Raw genomic sequence first — 19,066 nt, forward strand, 5'->3', positions numbered from 1 at the left:
CATAAATTTGTCATAAAATGTGATCTGTCACATTCAAGTCAAGGGTATTGACAAATATAATGTGTCTAAAATAATAACACAAAAAAATTCTGATCTTTCATGTCTTTATTGAGAACAACCAAAAAAACCTCATAGTGCTTGTGGAAAAAGGATGTGAACCCTTGAGTTAATGACCTCAAAAAAGCTTTTTTTTTTTTTTTTGCACACCTGGAGTCTCGTTAAGAAAATGAGTTCGGAGGTGTGGACTACAGCTACTTTGACTGATAAAACCCCTCAAACTTTTGGAGTTTTCTCTGCACAAGAAGCACATGCTTATGTGAGCCATGCCTCGCCAAAAAGAGCTTTCAGAGGATCTACGATCAAGAATTGTTGATTTACATAAAGCTGGCAAGGGTCACAAAGTGATTTCAAAGACTTTAGAAATTCACCAGTCTACAGTTAGGCAAACATTCTACAAATGGAGACACTTTGGGACTGTTGCTGCTCTACCAAGAAGTGGGCGCCTAGTCAAAATGACACCAAGAGCACATCGAAGACTCATTAATGAGGTAAAGAAACAATCCCGAATGACAGCCAAAGATTTGAAGGCATCATTGGAACTGGCTAACATCTCTGTTCATGAGTCTACAATACGTAAAACATTGAACAAGCAGGGTATCTACGGCAGGACACCATGAAGGAAGCCACTGCTTACTAAAAAGAACATTGCTGTACGCCTGAAGTTTGCAAAAGAGCACATTGACACTCCACAGCGGTATTGGCAAAATGTTTTGTGGACTGATGAAACTAAGATTTAACTATTTGGAAAAACCACACAGCTCTACATCTGGCGTAGAAAGGGCACAGCATATCATCATGAAAACATCATCCCAACCGTAAAGTATGGTGGAGGAAACAGCATGATTTCGGCCTGCTTTGCTGCAACAGACTACTTTTCAGACTAAAAACATAATGAAAGCTGTCGAGTTTTTACCTCCAAAAACGTCTTGGTTACGCATGTAACCCTGTTCCCTGAGAAGGGAATGAGACATTGCGTTAGCACAATGCTATGGGAAGTGCCCTCACATGCAACCGGCACCTGAAGCTTGTGTAACATCATGCCTATTTATAGGCCTGCCGTGATCAAGTGACGTGGTAATTAAGCGCGTTGTGTGATATATATATGGCACCTGTGAACTGCGCCGTCAGCCTCTATTATCTGAAGTGAAGATGCAACTCATAGGCCTGCCCTGGTATGACAAAGCTACGCAATGTCTCGTTCCCTTCTCAGGGAACAGGGTTAAATGCGTAACCCAGATGTTCCCTTTCAAAGGGAACTCCACGTTGCATTAGCACAACGCTATGGGAACAAGTATACCCACTCCGATATACCGAGGGTATGGCTTGTTCAAAATGACCCAAGCCCGAGGGTCACTGCAAGACACTCAAGCCCGGGGCGGAATGAATATGCAGGCTGTAATATTGAATGAATTTGTGTGGTGTAAACCATGAAACAGCATCACACATCTTGTAAGGATACCCCTTTGGACAAAGCCTTCGAGGAGGTGACCCCCCTATTGGAATGAGCCCTTATACCCAGAGTCGTAGCGAGACCAAGCGCCTCATAAGCGATAGAGATTGCTTTCACTATCCAATTAGAGATGCGCTGCTTCGACACAGCATCACCTCTACGGTCACCGGCAAAACAGGTTAGCAGCTCTGACTTACACTACTGGCCGGAGCAGTGAACGTAAGTACAGAGAGCCCTTACTGGACACAGCAGGTGCATTCTCTCTTGTTCCGGTGTGAGGAACGGAGGAGGGCAGGACACTACAGGCTGGGCAGCAGATGTAGGCACTTTAGGAAAATAATCTGGCCTAGCATACAGGAAGGCCTTGGCTAATCCAGGGGAAAAGTCAGGGCAGGAAGGGGCAACAGAGAGAGCTTATAGATCTCCTACTCGCTTGAGAGATGTTAGGGCCAGCAAAAGAGCTACCATTAGAGTCAGAAGCTTCTCAGAGGCTGACACTAAGGGCTCAAATGGGGCCCCTGACAGACCTTCCAGGACCACAGAAAGGTCCCAGGAAGGTATGAGCGGCCTGCAGATGGGCCTCAGCCACCTGATACCACGCATAAACCTCGAAGTTAGAGGACCCCACAGAGGTTCCATCAATAGGGGTGTGGCTGGCCGAAATGGTGGCCATGATTGTAGAAGGAGCCGTGATTGTAGAAGGAGCCAACCCTGCTGAGAAACGTCCTTGTAAGAACTCCAGGACTGTAGTTATTGCACACTTCACTGGGTCTAGCTGACGTTCCTCACACCACAAGATAAAAGTTGCCACTTGAGTGCATACAATTTCCCCATGGATGGTGCACTAGGGTTCAACATGGTCTCTACAACTTCAGTTGTGAGACCAGAATCTATGAGCTGGTGCCTCTCAAGGGCCAGACTCACAGGTTCTATAGTTCCGGCCAAGGGCGATAAATGGCAATCTCCCAAGTAGTGCTGTCTAGCAGGGATATTATCTCTGAGAACCATATTCGAGCTGGCCAATAAGGTGCTACCAGCAGCAGATGTACACGGTCTTGGCAGACTCTAGAATTTGTGGGAGCAGAGCGATCGGCGGAAAATTATATAGATCCAACCTTGGCCACATGTGCACCATGGTGTCCAGCCCTAATTGTGCGGGAGGAGTGAGGGTGAACCACAGCGGGCAGTGTGTTGTCTCCTCGGAGGCAAACACATCCACTTCTGCTTGGCTGAACCATATGGACTCCACCACTGGTGGATGGAGCCACCACCCCCCGGGCTTCAGCCCCTGCCTCGACAGGATGTCTGACCCCACATTCCGGCTACCCAAAATATACATTGCACTCACTGACAAGAACCTTCCCTCTACACAGAGAAGGATTAGTTGCACCTGCCTGAACAGGGGGCATGAACGTAACCTTCCCTGGTGGTTGATATATGAGACCACCACTGTGTTGTCTATCACAAGTGACACATGGTGACCTCTTAATTGAGGAAGAAAGAACTTCAGTAGAAATACGACCCACATCTCCAGGCAATTTATATGCCGCTCCAGATGAGGGCCGCTCCAAAGACCACGAGCTGCAAGGACATCGAAGACTGCACCCCAGCCCGTGAGGGAGGCATCTGTCATTACCATATTGGGACTAGGAGATGCCCCTAGAGTGTGACCCGCGGCTAGAAACTGGGGACACCTCCAAATACTCAGAATACGTAGGCATTGTGCGTAACACTGATTACTCTCAGAGGTTTCATCCTCAGACTAAACATCTGATTTTTCAGCTACAACTGAAATGGTCTCATGTGCCATAGGCCCAATGGTATGACTTTGGCTGCTGCTGCCATAAGGCCCAACAGTCTCTTGTAGAGACTGGAGGGGATGCCCAGACAAAGCTTGACCTTGCTCAATGTTGATAGGATTAACCCTACGTGTGTTGGGGGTAGAAATGCCCTCATCGTAGTAGAATCCCAGATAACCCCTAGAAAAGTTGCCCTCTGCACTGGAGAAAGCATACTTTTCTTGAGGTTCAACCTGAACCTCAACATCTCGATGTTGAAGCGACAGTTCCCTGGATCATGCTAGAATTAACCAGTCTTCCAGGTAGTTTAGTACATGGATGCCCTGGAGTTGCAAGGGAGCCAGAGCAGCATAGCTTTCCGCAGGGGGAGGTGGGCCGCCACACTTGCCTTCTGTACCTCCTCCGCACTAGCACAGGCCCGGGCTCCACTCATGGATGCCCGGGCAATCTTGACATGACAGGAAAGGAACTGGTTTTGCTACGCGAAACCTGAAGGCGATGGCATTAACTGCACTGCTGAACAGGCCAGAAGGTTTAACAGGGGCGTCCAGCAAGGAGACCTTATCTTTGTCTGCCACCACTGAGAGGTTGAGCCATAGGTGCTTCTCCGCCACAACCTCTCTACCCATTAAACAGTGAATATGACGGGGTGTTTGCTTTGTCACCCGGAGAGACAAAACTGTGGTGCAACCCAGCTCTGCCACTGCCTCGGGCCCAATTCCCTCCCCAGTGTCAAGCTCACTCAGCAGGTCTGCTTGGTAGGCCATTGTATGCAGTGACCCACAAGCAAGACCCGCTGCCGCATAGGCTCTATTACCTGCCATCAATGGAGAGAGGTGGCTTGCAAGTGCCTTCTCCACCTTCAGCATAGCTAAATAGCCGTGCTGCTCACTCCCCATGACAACTAAGTAATCAGATGTCATGGGGTTATAAACACGGCTAGTGTATGGTTTCCCCCAGAAACGTGATATTTCATTATGCACTTCTGGAAAAAAGGTGTGTTTTCTGCAGTGTGAGGGAGATTTATTTTCATTTTGGAGGAAGTGCTCATCCAGCCTGCTACAAGCCACTTCCCCGGGCCAGTGTGTATTTAGCTTTCAACTGCCCTAGTAATCATCTCAAGCAGCTCTTTATATGCTTGAGAGCTGCTCACGGTTTTTGGTGAAATGGCACCCCCTACTGGCTCCTCGGAGTCAGAGAGCGTGTTTTGGCTTTTCATAGCTCACGGAGGAGTCCTGACGCGAGCTCCACAGTCAGGTGGAGAGCCGGACCAGGAAGACAGAGCAAGAGATAGAGTCACGCTCATCTCCGGCTCCTCTTCCAGATCCATATGAGATCCCCAGGACCTGAGCCGGCTGGTTGCCTTGGCAGTGGCTGGCCCAGATCCGTGAGGATCTGAAACCCATCTCCATTTGGCTGAGAAGAGAGCAAATCACAAGCGGAGCTGCCTAATAGTAAAACATTCACAATGCTCACAGTCAGACCCCTCGAGGGGTGCTATGGTATGCTCCACCCCTAAACACTTCACACAGAAAATGTGTCCACTCCCCCATGATGAAACAGGGTCAAGGTGTAACACACTTCCTGAATTCTCTCTTGCTCATTCTTTTTTTTTTTCTTTTTTTTTTAAAGGGACAGAAAAGTCAAGAGATTTTTTTGAAAAGATAGAGAGGAAATGAAGCATCTTTTTGCAAACGTTACACAAAACGACCGACATGCAGTCTCACTGAAGATAATAAGGCTGACAGCGCGGTTCACAGGTGCCATATATATATCATACGACGTGTTTAATTGTCACATCACCTGATCACGGCAGGCCTATAAATAGGCATGATGTTACACAAGTTCAGATGCCGGTCGCACGCAAGGGTGCTTCCCATAGCATTGTGCTAATGCAATGTGGAGTTCACTTTGAAAGGGAACAGAAGCTTGTTGTCTCATGAAGAACTGTGGCACATGCTCCAAGATGCTCAGGAAAACTTAGCTTATAAAACTGTACAAAGTGTTCCCCAGACTAATGATGCATTTTTAAAAAGCAAAGCGTTACATCACATCAAATTTTAATTTTGTTTAATTTATTATTGCTGTTTATTGTGTGTTATGGTAGTTTTTTTTAATGAAGGGATTTACTTCTAATTATTTTTTCAAGGTATCTTTGCTTTACAGGATTTCTTTGCATGTGCTTTTTTTTTTTTTAACATTGCTATATATTTTGGCCCTCGTCTCAAGGATATTCAGTATAGCTGAGAATTCCTTTTTTTTAAAATGGAGAGTGTAGTATTTAGAATCTAATGCATTACCACCAGGAACAGTAGTGAGTGGGAATACTGACACACGTCTTTGTAATTGAGGCTTTCTAGTGTTGTAGTAGACAGCGTTCATTCAGCCAGCAATCCGGTATTAGAAAAAGGCATGTTAATTAGACATTTCCACAATCTTATAAAACAAGACATGCACAGCTCTGATCCACATCAGACGGGAGAGCTGTTAAATCTACTCGGCCGTAATGATTGCTGACAACCCCCTGACAGGATTATTACAACACTGCTATGAGTGCACTGCCCCCAAAATAACACTGCATGTACGGCACTAGTCATTACTATATGAATTGGGTGTATAATCTTCTATTTTGCTGTGCTGTCGAGACGCTTAAAACTAAACTTGTTTTGGCAGGAATTGTAACCGAAATACACAACCTCAGATTTTTTTTTTAAATTGCTGGGGGGAGAACTTGGTGTACAATAGATGGCACTGCTACTGAGGCATACTACTATAAAATATGACTGTGTGAGTAAAAAAAAAAAAGTAATGAATCTTAGAAACACACCCTCATGAGAATTTCACACCCAAGTTCGGCTCATGACCCCTGAAGCGCAGAAGCCTTTGACGGTATGCAGTAGAATGCTGGTTGTATCTGGTCTACTGTTCCAGTATGTGCTGCTGCTCTGTCTGCCTTTTTCTGCCCCAAAGGCCTGAGCCAAGAATCTGCTGCCCTAAGGCAATTAGACTAGCTGTCAATGCAACTGAAAAGGCTGATGCCTTTCATTGGGGAGGGAGCTTGCGTTTGAATACATGGGCTGAGGACATTAATGTGTTTCTGCAACAGATAAAAAATAGAGAGACGGTTTGGGGGAAAAAGCCAGAGACACTAACAGAGAGAATACTGTAGAAATATATGTGGAAATGATGAAAATAAGTGGCAGTAAATTTGGAAATGTGGCAGTATAATCCTGCCAGGTGTATAACAGGGTTCTTCCTGTGTTCTGTCACATGCATACTATGTTGTCCACTATTAATGCTTTGAAAAATTAATTACTATCTTGTTGGATTCTTGTCATACCATTATAGAAAAAGGGAAGAAAAATTTTTTAAAAAAAGTGTGACAATAACCTCAATAATTTCACAGCTACTGTAGCTGAGCCATTTGCATGGTTACATTACCATTCCAGAAGCTGCCCTCACATGCATTAGGATTCACAGTGCACGCAGTACTGCCTGTCATATTTTCTCACATTAATACACACTGTCCTACTTTCTTAAAGAACACTTTGATTTGCAGATTAATTTTTCAAACTTCTCTTTCTCGTGTCGGGCTGCGATTAATCACCATCTCGAACCTGACCTGTGAGTGCTTCATAGCTGTGAAAGGACTTCATATACTCATCCAATTTTAATCACAACATTGTGTAATTAAACGATGCTTGGCAACGATCGGTGTGGATTTGCATTACTATTAAAAGTCCATGGTAATATTGGTGATCATACTTTACAGAAAAATCAAACAGCAACAATTCAGCATGCACAAATGGGAAGCTAAGAAATGCAAAAGCCAATCAATTAACAACTGACTGATAAATTAATGTTGGTATTTTGGCTGCTCCCCTTAGGGGTCGCTACAGAAGATCACCTTCCATTGTCCACATATTGATTTGGTACATGTTTTTTTTGTTGTTGTGTTTTTTTATAACGGATACCCTACCTGATGCAATGCTCCCTATTTATCCAGGCTTGTGCACCAACAGTGGCGGGGGATGGTGCCAAGTGTGGGGGTCAAACCAAGAATCCTGTGATCAAGAGTCCCATGCTCACCTAAATGAGCTAGCTGAGTGCAGGCGTAATTAATAATTCACTAATTATGATTATTTAAGGTAAATAATTATTATTCATTCTGGACTTGAATCTTAATACACAATTCATTTTAACTTGCTTCATTGTCTCATTTCTGCTCTTTCATGTCGTCCTGTTGACACTAGTCCCTGTGAGGTCATATTGTGATGGCCCCCTACTGGATAGTGGATTGTTTTCAGTATCCGGAAGAACCCCAACCTCAAGTAAAGTTTGTAGGAATTCTAGTTGAAATTATTTAAAAGATCTGCACTTTGGATAGGATATGAAAACAACCTAACTTAAATCACTGAGAGAACGCAGCTACAGGGTCCGGGGTTTTATACTGAGCTTTAACTACTGTCTGTGTTGTCTGGTTCTCTTGTTCTCTGGTTTCCTCCCATCTCCTGAATCATGACTACGGTAAATTCCGTGTGTGTGTGAGAGAGGGACAGACAGAGAGCGTGGTGCCATATGATGGACTGGCATCCGGTTCAGGATGCACAGATCCACCACAATGACCACTGACCAGGATGAAGCGATTACGAAAGATGAATGATGAATTAAATTATTTTTGGCAGGAAACAGAGAGACAGTTTGTGTTTCTTACCCACTGTACAAACACAGTACGACAATAGGCCTTCACTCCAGATGTTTGTCTAAGTGTTATGCCAGTGCTTCTTCTTCTTTTTTTTTGTGGCATCAATATTTGCATTTCCTATTTTGGCTCTGGCTATTCTGCTTCCCTCAGAAGCTCTCCATTGCACATTTTTTCAGGCAAGGAAAAATAAAGGCATATAATATAACATAATATAATATAATATAATATATAATATGCATATACTATTTCACCATTAACCAGAAGTGGACCACCTCCACAGCTGGTATTCCTAATATTTAATTTGCACAGCTCATATTATTTATTTATTTATTTTTAAATTCCAACCTATTATTTACAAAATAAACAAACAAATAAATAAATAAATAAAGAAGTGCAATTCCTTTTAAAGGGAGTGATTACTTGTGTTCCAGCTGGCCTTCTTTGGGAGTCAGTTCTTTATTCAGGAATTTTTTTAGCCTCCATAATTACCCTTTGACAGAGAGCCTGCATAGCTTTATACAGTACAACTGCAAAGACACACACTAATAATCATTCATCTGGAGCCCCTGTAAAAAAAAGAGAAAACTGTGAGATCTTTTGTTTACTGGTGAAATTTCCCTCCAGTGCAAATTGAGTGTGAATGGAAAAAGCAGCTTCAATACTTCAAAGAGCAAATAGTTGGACTTTAAAACGTGAGGGTTACAGCAATCAGACAGGTCCACTCCAAACTTAATTGTAGGAACTGGAGAAATTGGTCTGTGCCTGTTGGCCAAGGGGACGTTGTTTGCAGTTCATAAATATGTATCCGTGCAATATTTCTGAAAAGCAGCTGGCCAGACAACATTTTACAAATCAGACGCAAATTTCTAATTTAGCCGAGCTGGCTTGATTATGTGCAGTTTTGATTGGAAACTGAAGTAGTTACAGGCTTTTGCCTTCCCACATGACCACAGAGCATTTTTTCTGCTAAAAAAAAATAAAATAAAATAACAATGACAGTGTTACATTGTTGGTCTTTTACAGTATATGATGTCACTCAGTTATTATATCATTATGTTTAAAACTTCACTCGGTTGGCATCTCTCACATTTTCAAGCCTTTGACTTTTTTAAAGAAGGCATCAAGATACTTACTAAGTCACGGTGCAAAAAAAGACATCTTAACAAGTGAAAATATCATAAATATAGTCAAATGTATTTAGAATTTAATAATAGATGATTACAGGAAGCCCATTAATAAAATATCAAACCTATTTATTAAATATATTATTAAACCTATATATTAATAAACCTATTTCTAGATATATTTTTAATACTAATTTGATTAACAAGAATGTCTTGTTCTATTGGCAGATCATTTCCCTAATTTTAAGAGTTTACATACTTCTAGAAAAAAGCAAAACGATCTGCTATATAAGAAAATTTTAGTCTTGAAATTAGTAAATCTAGAAATATGTTTAATCATCTTATATTTGGTTTACTGTAATATTTTAATAATAGATATACTACATACATTTGATCACCTGTTAAGATGTTATTTTGCAGTCTTCTCCAAACTGTTGCCACAAAGTTGGAAGCACACAATTGTATAGGATGTCTTTGTATGTTGTAACATTACAATTTCCCTTCAATGGAACCAAGAGGCCCAAACCTGTTCCAGTATGACAATGTACCTGTACACAAAGCGAACTCCATGAAGACATGATGTGTTAAGGTTGGTGTAGAAGAACTTGGTGTAGAGTGTCCTGCAAAGAACCCTGACCTCAACCCCACTGAACACCTTTGGGATGAACTGGAACACCGACTGCACCCCAGACCTTCTCATCCTAACATCAGTGCCTGACCTCACTAATGCTCTTGTAGCTAAATGAACACAAATCCCCACAGCCACACTCCAAAATCTAGTGGTAAACCTTCCCCGGAGAAGAAAGGTTATTGTAACAGCAAAGCATGGACTAAATCTGGACTGAGATTTTCAACAAGCACACTGGTGTGATGGTCAGGTGTCCACAAACCATAGGTCATATGGTGTATATAAGACTGACATCAGGAACGAAAACATGGTTGTGTCTTATTACAAGAAATACTTTTGTGCAAACCAACCTAAAATAAGAAAGATAAGGGGTCAAGGTTTAGCCGTGATATCTTTTTTATTTTATTTGTTTAAAATCTCCCATTCATACTTAAATTCATGAAGTGCAGAGAGTCTTCTAGTTGCCAAGTTTTGTTAAATGTGTATGATTTGGCTGGCAAGAAGCAACTTCCCTCAGTTCTGTATTCACTTTTGCCCTTACTGTGCTACAGTGAAACAGAAATATTTTTATACAGTATTAAAGATCAAATTTGGATCAAATAAACAGCAATATATGTAAATAAAAGGAATATATTTAAAGATACTGAAATCAGACAAAATCTTTGCAAAAATGAATATAACATGCCAATGGCTATAGTGTTTAAGAATAATTTGAATAATCCTTGAAGCCCCGTAAGCATGTTTCATGGGAAAGTCTGGTATGTGCTCTATTTGCAGTGTCTCTACTTTCAAAGCACTAGTCTTGGGCAAACATTAAAGTGTTGCTGCCTTACAGTTAATTATGGACAATGTGCTGTTTCAGCATCTCCTCGTTTTTACATAAACATGCCGAGGAATTACTCAGTCTGCCTTTAGTAATTCTAATATTAAAATAGTAAATTTTATCCTGCTTTCAACAAGTCTGAAAAACAAACTATAATAACATAAAACACACACACACACACACACACACACACACACACACACACACACACACACACAAACCAAACACATTTACATGAGCTCAAGCTCACACACACACACAAACACACACACACACACACACACACACACTAATATGCAAATCCTGCTCTTTGCAATGCGTCACATCTATAACAGCCCCATGGACCACAGGGTGCCCAGACTGGATCTGTTGCATATTGGAGAATAAAATGGCCATTCTTTCTCAGCAGGTCAATAGGAAGAGAGTTTGCCATATAATATATCCTCCCTAATCCACCCCCAGCATTTCTTACCTGTCACCCTCACCCTGACTCAATAATTTTGAGTGATTGTTCATAGGCAAGGTCAGATCTTTCAGCCTTTGCGTCATCTTCAACTGTTGGCAGCCTGAACACACTCGTGTCACAAAAGCTTCAATCAGCCAAGGATGAGACGATGTGAAAATATGAACAGTTCTCACTTTTTGGTTTGCTGACGTCATATATGTTTAATACAACATATATCTCTCGTCAGTTAAACCCTTAACCAAAAATGCATAAGCAGAAAAGAAAATCATAACAACCGTTAAATATTTACTGATGGCATAAAAAATCCTCCAGTTGATCTACTTTCATTGTAGAACACTGACATTATGCTGTATTTAACTTAAGGCTGCAACTCAGACTAGGAATAAAAAAGAACGCGCCCATTCGACTGGTGGTAAATAAACCATTTATTAGGAACACATGTACACCTGCTCATTCATGCTGTTATCTAATCAGTCAATCATGTGGCAGCAGCACAATGCATGAAATCATGCAGATACAGGTCAAGAGCTTCAGTTAATGTTTACATAAAACATCAGAATGGGGAAATGGGGTGATCTCTGTGACTTTAACCGTGACATGGTTGTCGGTGCCAGATGGGCTGGTTTGAGCATTTCAGAAACTGCTTATACCCTGGGATTTTCACACACAACTGTCTCTAAAGTTTACACAGAATGGTGCTAAAAACAAAAAAAACATCCATTTAGTGAGCGACAGGTCTGTGGGTGGAAACATCTTGTTGATGTCAGTGGAAAATGGCCAGATTGGTTCCAGCTGCCAGGAAGGATATAGTAACTAAAATAATCACTCTTTGCAACTGTGGTGAGCAGAAAAGCATCTGAAAAAGCAAGACAAAACATTGAAGCTTGAGGTGGATGGGCTACAACAGCAGAAGACCACAACAGGTTCGACTCCTGTCAGCCAAGAACAAGAATCTGAGGCTATCATGGGTACAGACTCACCCAAAATGGACAGTTGAAGGTTAGAAAAAAATATATCAAATGGTCTTTTTCCAGTCTTCAGCTGTCCAGCCTTGACTTGAGTGTTGCTCAGGAAAGATGAACATGGAGGCAGCCATGTTTTTTCCCACGTTATAGCTCGAAAGCACAGAATAATTTCCGAGCTCTGATTTCCCACTTCCAAGTTAAGTCAAATGCAAAGCTATATTAGCATGATTAACACAGCTCATAATTTTATTTGGCTGTAGCTCATATCATTGCTTATATGTACAGACATTAATCCAACAATTCTTCAGGAATTTCCAGTAATTGCCTGGAAATTATTATTTAAAAAAAAAAAAAAAAAAAAAAAAAACTTCCCAGAAGGCAATATAATATTACTTTAATGAATGAACAGGATGTTTTGCTGTAAAGTTTTACTCATTTCAGTATACAATAGTCACAGCATAACCCTTTAAGGTCTCAGTTATTCATCTTAAAGAACATTATTCGGTAACTATGAATAATTAAGTAGCTACAGCAAAGCTAATACGAAATGGTATGTACAGTGAGGGAAAAAAGTATTTGATTCCCTGCTGATTTTGTATGTTTACCCACTGACAAAGAAATGATCAGTCTATAACTTTAATGGTAGATTTATTTGAACAGTGAGAGACAGAATAACAACAAAAAAATCCAGAAAAACGCACATCAAAAATGTTATAAATTGATTTGCATTTTAATGAGGGAAATAAGTATTTGACCCCTCTGCAAAACATGACTTAGTACTTGGTTTAAAAACCCTTGTTGGCAATCACAGAGGTCAGACGTTTCTTGTAGTTGGCCACCAGGTTTGCACACATCTCAGGAGGGATTTTGTCCCACTCCTCTTTGCAGATCTTCTCCAAATCATTAAGGTTTCGAGGCTGACGTTTGGCAACTCGAACCTTCAGCTCTCTCCACAGATTTTCTATGGGATTAAGGTCTGGAGACTGGCTAGGTCACTCCAGGACCTTAATGTGCTTCTTCTTGAGCCACTCCTTTGTTGCCTTGGCCATGTGTTTTGGGTCATTGTCATGCTGGAATATCCATCCACGACCCATTTTCAATGCCCTGTCTGAGGGAAGGAGGTTTTCACCCAAGATTTGACGATACATGGCCCCGTCCATCGTCCCTTTGATGCAGTGAAGTTGTCCTGTCCCCTTAGCAAAAAAAACCCCCAAAGCATAATGTTTCCACCTCCATGTTTGACGGTGGGGATGGTGTTCCAGGGGTCATAGGCAGCATTCCTCCTCCTCCAAACACGGCGAGTGGAGTTGATGCCAAAGAGCTCCATTTTGGTCTCATCTGACCTCAACGCTTTCACCCAGTTGTCCTCAGAATCATTCAGATGTTCACTGGCAAACTTCAGACGGGCATGTATATGTGCTTTCTTGAGCAGGGGGACCTTGCGCGCGCTGCAGGATTTCAGTCCTTCACGGCGTAGTGTGTTACCAATTGTTTTCTTGGTGACTATGGTCCCAGCTGCCTTGAGATCATTGACAAGATCCTCCCGTGTAGTTCTGGGCTGATTCCTCACTGTTCTCATGATCAATGCAACTCCACGAGGTGAGATCTTGCATGGAGCCCCAGGCCGAGGGAGATTGACAGTTCTTTTGTGCTTCTTCCATTTGCGAATAATTGCACCAACTGTTGTCCCCTTCTCACCAAGCTGCTTGGCAATGGTCGTGTAGCCCATTCCAGACTTGTGTAGGTCTACAGTCTTGTCCCTGACATCCTTGGAGAGCTCTTTGGTCTTGGCCATGGTGGAGAGTTTGGAATATGACTGATTGATTGCTTCTGTGGACAGGTGTCTTTTATACAGGTAACAAACTGATATTAGGAGCACTCCCTTTAAGAGTGTGCTCCTAATCTCAGCTCGTTACCTGTATAAAAGACACCTGGGAGCCAGAAATCTTTCTGATTGAGAGGGGGTCAAATACTTTTTTCCCTCATTAAAATGCAAATTAATTTATAAAATTTTTGACATGCGTTTTTCTGGATTTTTTTGTTGTTATTCTGTCTCTCACTGTTCAAATACAACTACCATTAAAATTATAGACTGATCATTTCTTTGTCAGTGGGCAAATGTACAAAATCAGCAGGGGATCAAATACTTTTTTCCCTCACTGTAGTTAGGACCCACTGTCACTGAAAGTTTGGGTGAAACTTCTAGCGAATAAAGGTTATGAGGAAGGTGATATAATCAGTTAATAGACTACATTACCGGGTGATTAATATGATAGTATACAGCATTAAATATTTATGTGGACCACTCATTTACTCATAAGAAAAGTGCTCATGACCTTTTTAACATCATGGACATCATTATAATTTGATAATTCTTGTAGCACATGGCCAAACTTGCAACTTGTAATGCAACTACGCCTAAGATTAGTTTTAGTATTCATCGATGCAGTGATTTTGACAAACCTTGGCTAGGTTTCATTTTGATATTACTAGAAGTACAGAATAATGACTGTTGAATGAATGCAGAAAATATGCTATTTTGCAAATAGAAGAATGTACCGTCTTCAAGTTTAACAGTTATGTGCTTTTTCACAGATAGCTTTTTTTCCCTACAACTTCTCAAGGTGAAGGCAAAACAGAATAGTTTAGACACTTATACCAGGGCCAGCTCGCTCCCAACAGATGTGTACTGGTTGCTAGGATACTGAGGAGGGAGTGTTGTTAAGATGTGAAAGATGATGAAAGAAATGTTGTCTACCCGAACAAGAAACCCCAAAGGCAACAGATAAACACATACAAAAAATGGATATATCAAGTGGTTTTTCATTTCACCTTATAAGTGAAAATCAAACAAAATAAGAGGTTTATTACTCCAGCGTTATTCATCTCTAACATCTTTAATGATAATGATCTGTATTCCGTTCACACATGTACTCATACACACAGGAGAACATAAAAAAATAGTACATACAAATGTGACTGTGATTATTTTTTAAATGATTGCCTGAGGCAGTGCAAAGAATCCCACCTCCACACGTGATGAAGTGAAGAAACAGTGGCAGAAACACCTCACGTTCATCTTCCCACAGGGAATTTGCTTTGTGTAAATATAAGTAATGCTGTGTTTTGAGTTATTTCTCTGCATTAAAGCACAGAAGCAGAAATGTCCACAAAAAAAGGTAATTTTCTAGAAATGCTGTTGAAAATGACCCTGGTTTCGATATCATACACACACTAATGACAACATCAAGCCACTGAGTGTTACAATACCTTGTTGGAGGTACCTTGTTAGAGTGCGAGGATCAGGTGGAAGACGAAACACGGAAGACAGTAGTAGGTCAGGCGATCGGGTGAACAATCCAGACTAGGCTAGGAGGGAAACGTAATCCAAATACAGGCGATAAATCCAAAAAAACGTAGAATTCTGAAACACAGACAAAGGCTTGGTGAACGTTAGAGAAAAGGCTGCCGAGCATTTAATTCATGAGGCACTGAAGTTAGCGAGGCCTTTTATAACCTATGATGAAGCACAGGTGTTAGCACTCAGTACTCCGGCGAACGTGAGCGGGTGCATGGCCGGGAAGTGTAGTTCTTGTCAGCCATGTTTGTAGTTGGCACTGCATTCTGGGAACTGTAGTTGGGAGTTTGCTGTGACGTGACAGAGCCCCCCCAAAGGGCTCACTCCTGGAGCCGAATCCTTCCGAGGCCTCCCTCTCCTCCGCGGTCTCGGTTTAGCTGGGTGAGCGGCATGGAAGTCCCTGTGCAGGTTTGGGTCCAGAATGTCCTGGGATGGGATCCAGCACTGCTCGTCTGGGCCATACCTCTCCCAGTCCACCAGATACTCGAGTTTACCTCTCCTGCGTCTGGAGTTTAGGATGTTGCGGACATGGTAGGCTGGGTGGCCTTCAATCTCTAGCAGTTCCAGTGGGGAGTCACCTGGCACCGCTGTGGCCAAGGGACCCAGTATCACTGGCTTAAGGAGAGAGACATGGAATGACGGGCGATGCAGCTGTGCTTGGGCAAGTCCAGGCAGATCTTGTTAATTTGTTTCTGGATTCGAAAGGGGCCGATATACCTGGGGGTAAGTTTCCTGCCTGGGAGTGGCTGTTTTAGGTCTCTTGTGGAAAGCTACACCCTGTCCCCGGGTTGGTAGTTGGGATGATCCCTCTGGTGACAGTCTGCCTTTTGTTTGGCAGTGCAGGAGACCTGCACCAGATGTTGATGTGCGCGGTCCCAGACCTGCTCACTCTGGTGGAACCATTCATCCACCGCTGGAGAGTCGGTGGGGTTTGCGTTCCAGGGAAATAAAGGCGGCTGGTAGCTGGATGGTCGCGGATCTTAGCTGTTCAAGGGCTGCCGGAACTAGTGGCAGGGGATACCGGTACTTGACTGTCACTTGGTTTAGGCCCCGGTAGTCGATACACAGTCGTAGGCCCCCTCCTTTCTTTTCCACAAAGAAGAACCCTGTGGATGCGGGGGACATGGAGGGTTTAATGTATCCTTGTTGGAGGGCCTCCTGAATGTATTTCTCCATGGCTCGGTTTTCAGCTTGGGAGAGAGGGTATACATGACCCCGAGGAGGACTGGCTCTGGGAAGGAGGTCAATGGCACAGTCGTAGGGTCGGTGTGGTGGTAAGCCGCTTGCTTTCTCTTTGCTGAACACCTTGCTGAGGTCATGATATTCAGGAGGGACTGTGACTAGAATACGAGACTTGGGGTTCTCCACTGTCGTGGCTGTGGGGCCATTTAGGCAGTTGCTCAGGCAGTACGGCGACCATTGGGTAACCCACTTGTCTGTCCAAGAGACCTGGGGGTTGTGAAGCTCCAGCCAAGATAGGCCTAGAATGACGGGGTGCCGGGCGGAGACCGTGTTGTACAGGATGATGGTTTTGTGGTGGAGGGCACTAACTTAGCAGTCTTAGTGGCAGTGTGCATTGGGATATGACCCTCCCATGGACCTGTCTATGGACTGGATTTGACGTGGCTGGAGCAGGGGACATACGGGGAGGCCAATGTTCTTCTGATCTATGAAGTTCCCGGCCGCTCCTGAGTCGAATAGCGCTGAAAGCACAAAAGACTGGCCTGAATGCTCTATTTTAACGGGTAACACGAATATATGTGGAGTGTGTGTTCGGATTGAACTCACCATTTGGCGACGAGGTTGGCGGTCCGCACTCCCCTCGGCTGGTCGTAGCGTCTTCTAGGGGCACTGACAGACGAGGTGGGTGCCCTCGCCGCAATAAAAGCAGCGAGACTCACGACATCGCCTCTCCCTCTCCTCCTCGCGGATCCAGGTCTGGCCAAGCTGCATGGGCTCGGCTGGGGGTGCTGGCTCTGGTGGCAGGGGACCCCACAGCATGGGGCGGTTGGTTCGGCGCAGACGGTCCAGCCGTATTGCAAGGTCTATGAGGGCATCGAGGGTGAGCTGTTCGCCCCGACATGCCAAGTTCTCTCACCAACTCGGGATTCAGCCCCTGACTGAACGTGGTCTTGAGAGCCGGTTCATTCCACCCGCTCCATGCAGTGATGGTGCAGAGCTCCAAGGCATACTCCACCGCGTCACGAGAGCCTTGTGTGATCTTCATGAGCTCCTGGCCGGTCTCCCAACCATCAGGGGAATGATCAAAGGCACACTGGAAGCGGGAGAGGAAGTCCGCTAGCGAGGGTCTGGTACCGCCCCCTCGCTCCTACTCCGCCGTAGCCCAGGCCAGGGAATGTCCGGTGAGGAGCTCCATGAAGTGCGTGACTTTATGGACTTCCAGCATGTCAGGGTAGCTCTCAAAAAACAGTTAGCACTGTAGCAGAAAACACTTGCATCGTTCCGGCTCTCCAGCATATCTGGGGTATGTATCTGGCGTAGGTAGAGGCGGAAAGTGCGCAGGCGCCGTGGCTGGAATGTGCGCAGCCGGCGCTGGTTGAGCATACCCTGATGCTAGAGGCGGAATGTACGTGGGCGGAGGTGGTGGTATCGTGGTCAGAAGTGTGGAAGGGCACAGGCATGACACTTGCTCAGTTAAACGCAATATCTGGTCCCGCTGTAAAGCTATCGCTCGATTCTGCTCCAGGATGTGTCGTTGCCATTCTGGGGCGTCCGCTGCCTCCATAGTAGGCGAAGTAATCTGTTACGATACCTTGTTGGAGGCAAGCGCGGACGAACAGGACTAGAATACGAGGATCAGGCAGAAGACGAAACACGGAAGACAGCAGTAGGTCAGGCGATCGGGTGAACAATCCAGACTGGGCTAGGCAGGGAAACGTAATCCAAATACAGGCGATAAATCCAAAAAAACATAGAATTCCGAAACACAGACAAAGGCTTGGTGAATGTCAGAGAAAAGGGTACTGAGCGTTTACTTCGCAAGGTGCTGAAGTTAACGAGGCCTTTTTTAACCTATGATGAAGCACAGGTGTTAGCACTCAGTACTCCAGTGAATGTGAGCGTGTGCATGGCCGGGAAGTGTAGTTCTTCCCATGTTTGTAGTTGGCACTGCATTCTGGGAACTGTAGCTGCGAGTTCGCCACGACGTGACACTTAGTTCCATACAATTTTTTTGCCACTTCCAGCTTTGTAAAACAGCAGTTAGTCAAAACTTGGCCAAGTGCCTAGCAATCTAGTACTTTATTAAGATGGGTATAAGGGATGTGTGTCAAGGAAGCCATAAATGCAACTGCAAATGTTTATATACATTATATAACTAAAAGTTTGTAGACTCCTTACCATCACAACCATATGCTCTTGTTGAGCATCCCATTCCAGATTTATTTCCTCCTTTGCAGTTATAATAAGCTCCACTCTTCTGGGAAGGCTGTCCACTATATTTTGGGGTGTGGCTGGGGGGATTTGTATTCATTCAGCTACAAGAGCATTAGTGGGGTCAGGTACTGATGTTGGGTGAGGAGGCCTGGTACCTTCATCAGAAAGGTGTTCAGTAGGGTTGAGGTCAGGACTCTGTGCAGGACACTCAAGTTCTTCCACTCCAACCTTGGCTCTTTATGGATCCCGCTTTGTACACAGGGGCATTTCCATGCCTTAACAGGATTGCACC

The 19,066-nt window shown here is 43.8% G+C and overlaps 1 long non-coding RNA gene across 1 annotated transcript in view; it reads right to left on the reverse strand.

Moving 5' to 3' along the window:
• Positions 1-18,338, reverse strand: part of LOC128600471 (uncharacterized) — a 43,846-nt gene extending 25,508 nt beyond the window's left edge. The window contains exons 1-2 of the long non-coding RNA XR_008384563.1: positions 15,538-18,338; positions 15,291-15,444 (exon numbers count right to left, since the gene is read on the reverse strand). This is a non-coding gene — a long non-coding RNA (uncharacterized LOC128600471). The remainder of the gene's footprint in view (positions 1-15,290; positions 15,445-15,537) is intronic.
• Positions 18,339-19,066: the final 728 nt, after the last annotated feature.

Source organism: Ictalurus furcatus, chromosome 24 (genome assembly GCF_023375685.1).
Source record: "Ictalurus furcatus strain D&B chromosome 24, Billie_1.0, whole genome shotgun sequence".
In the NCBI taxonomy this organism is placed as follows: Eukaryota; Metazoa; Chordata; class Actinopteri; order Siluriformes; family Ictaluridae; genus Ictalurus; species Ictalurus furcatus.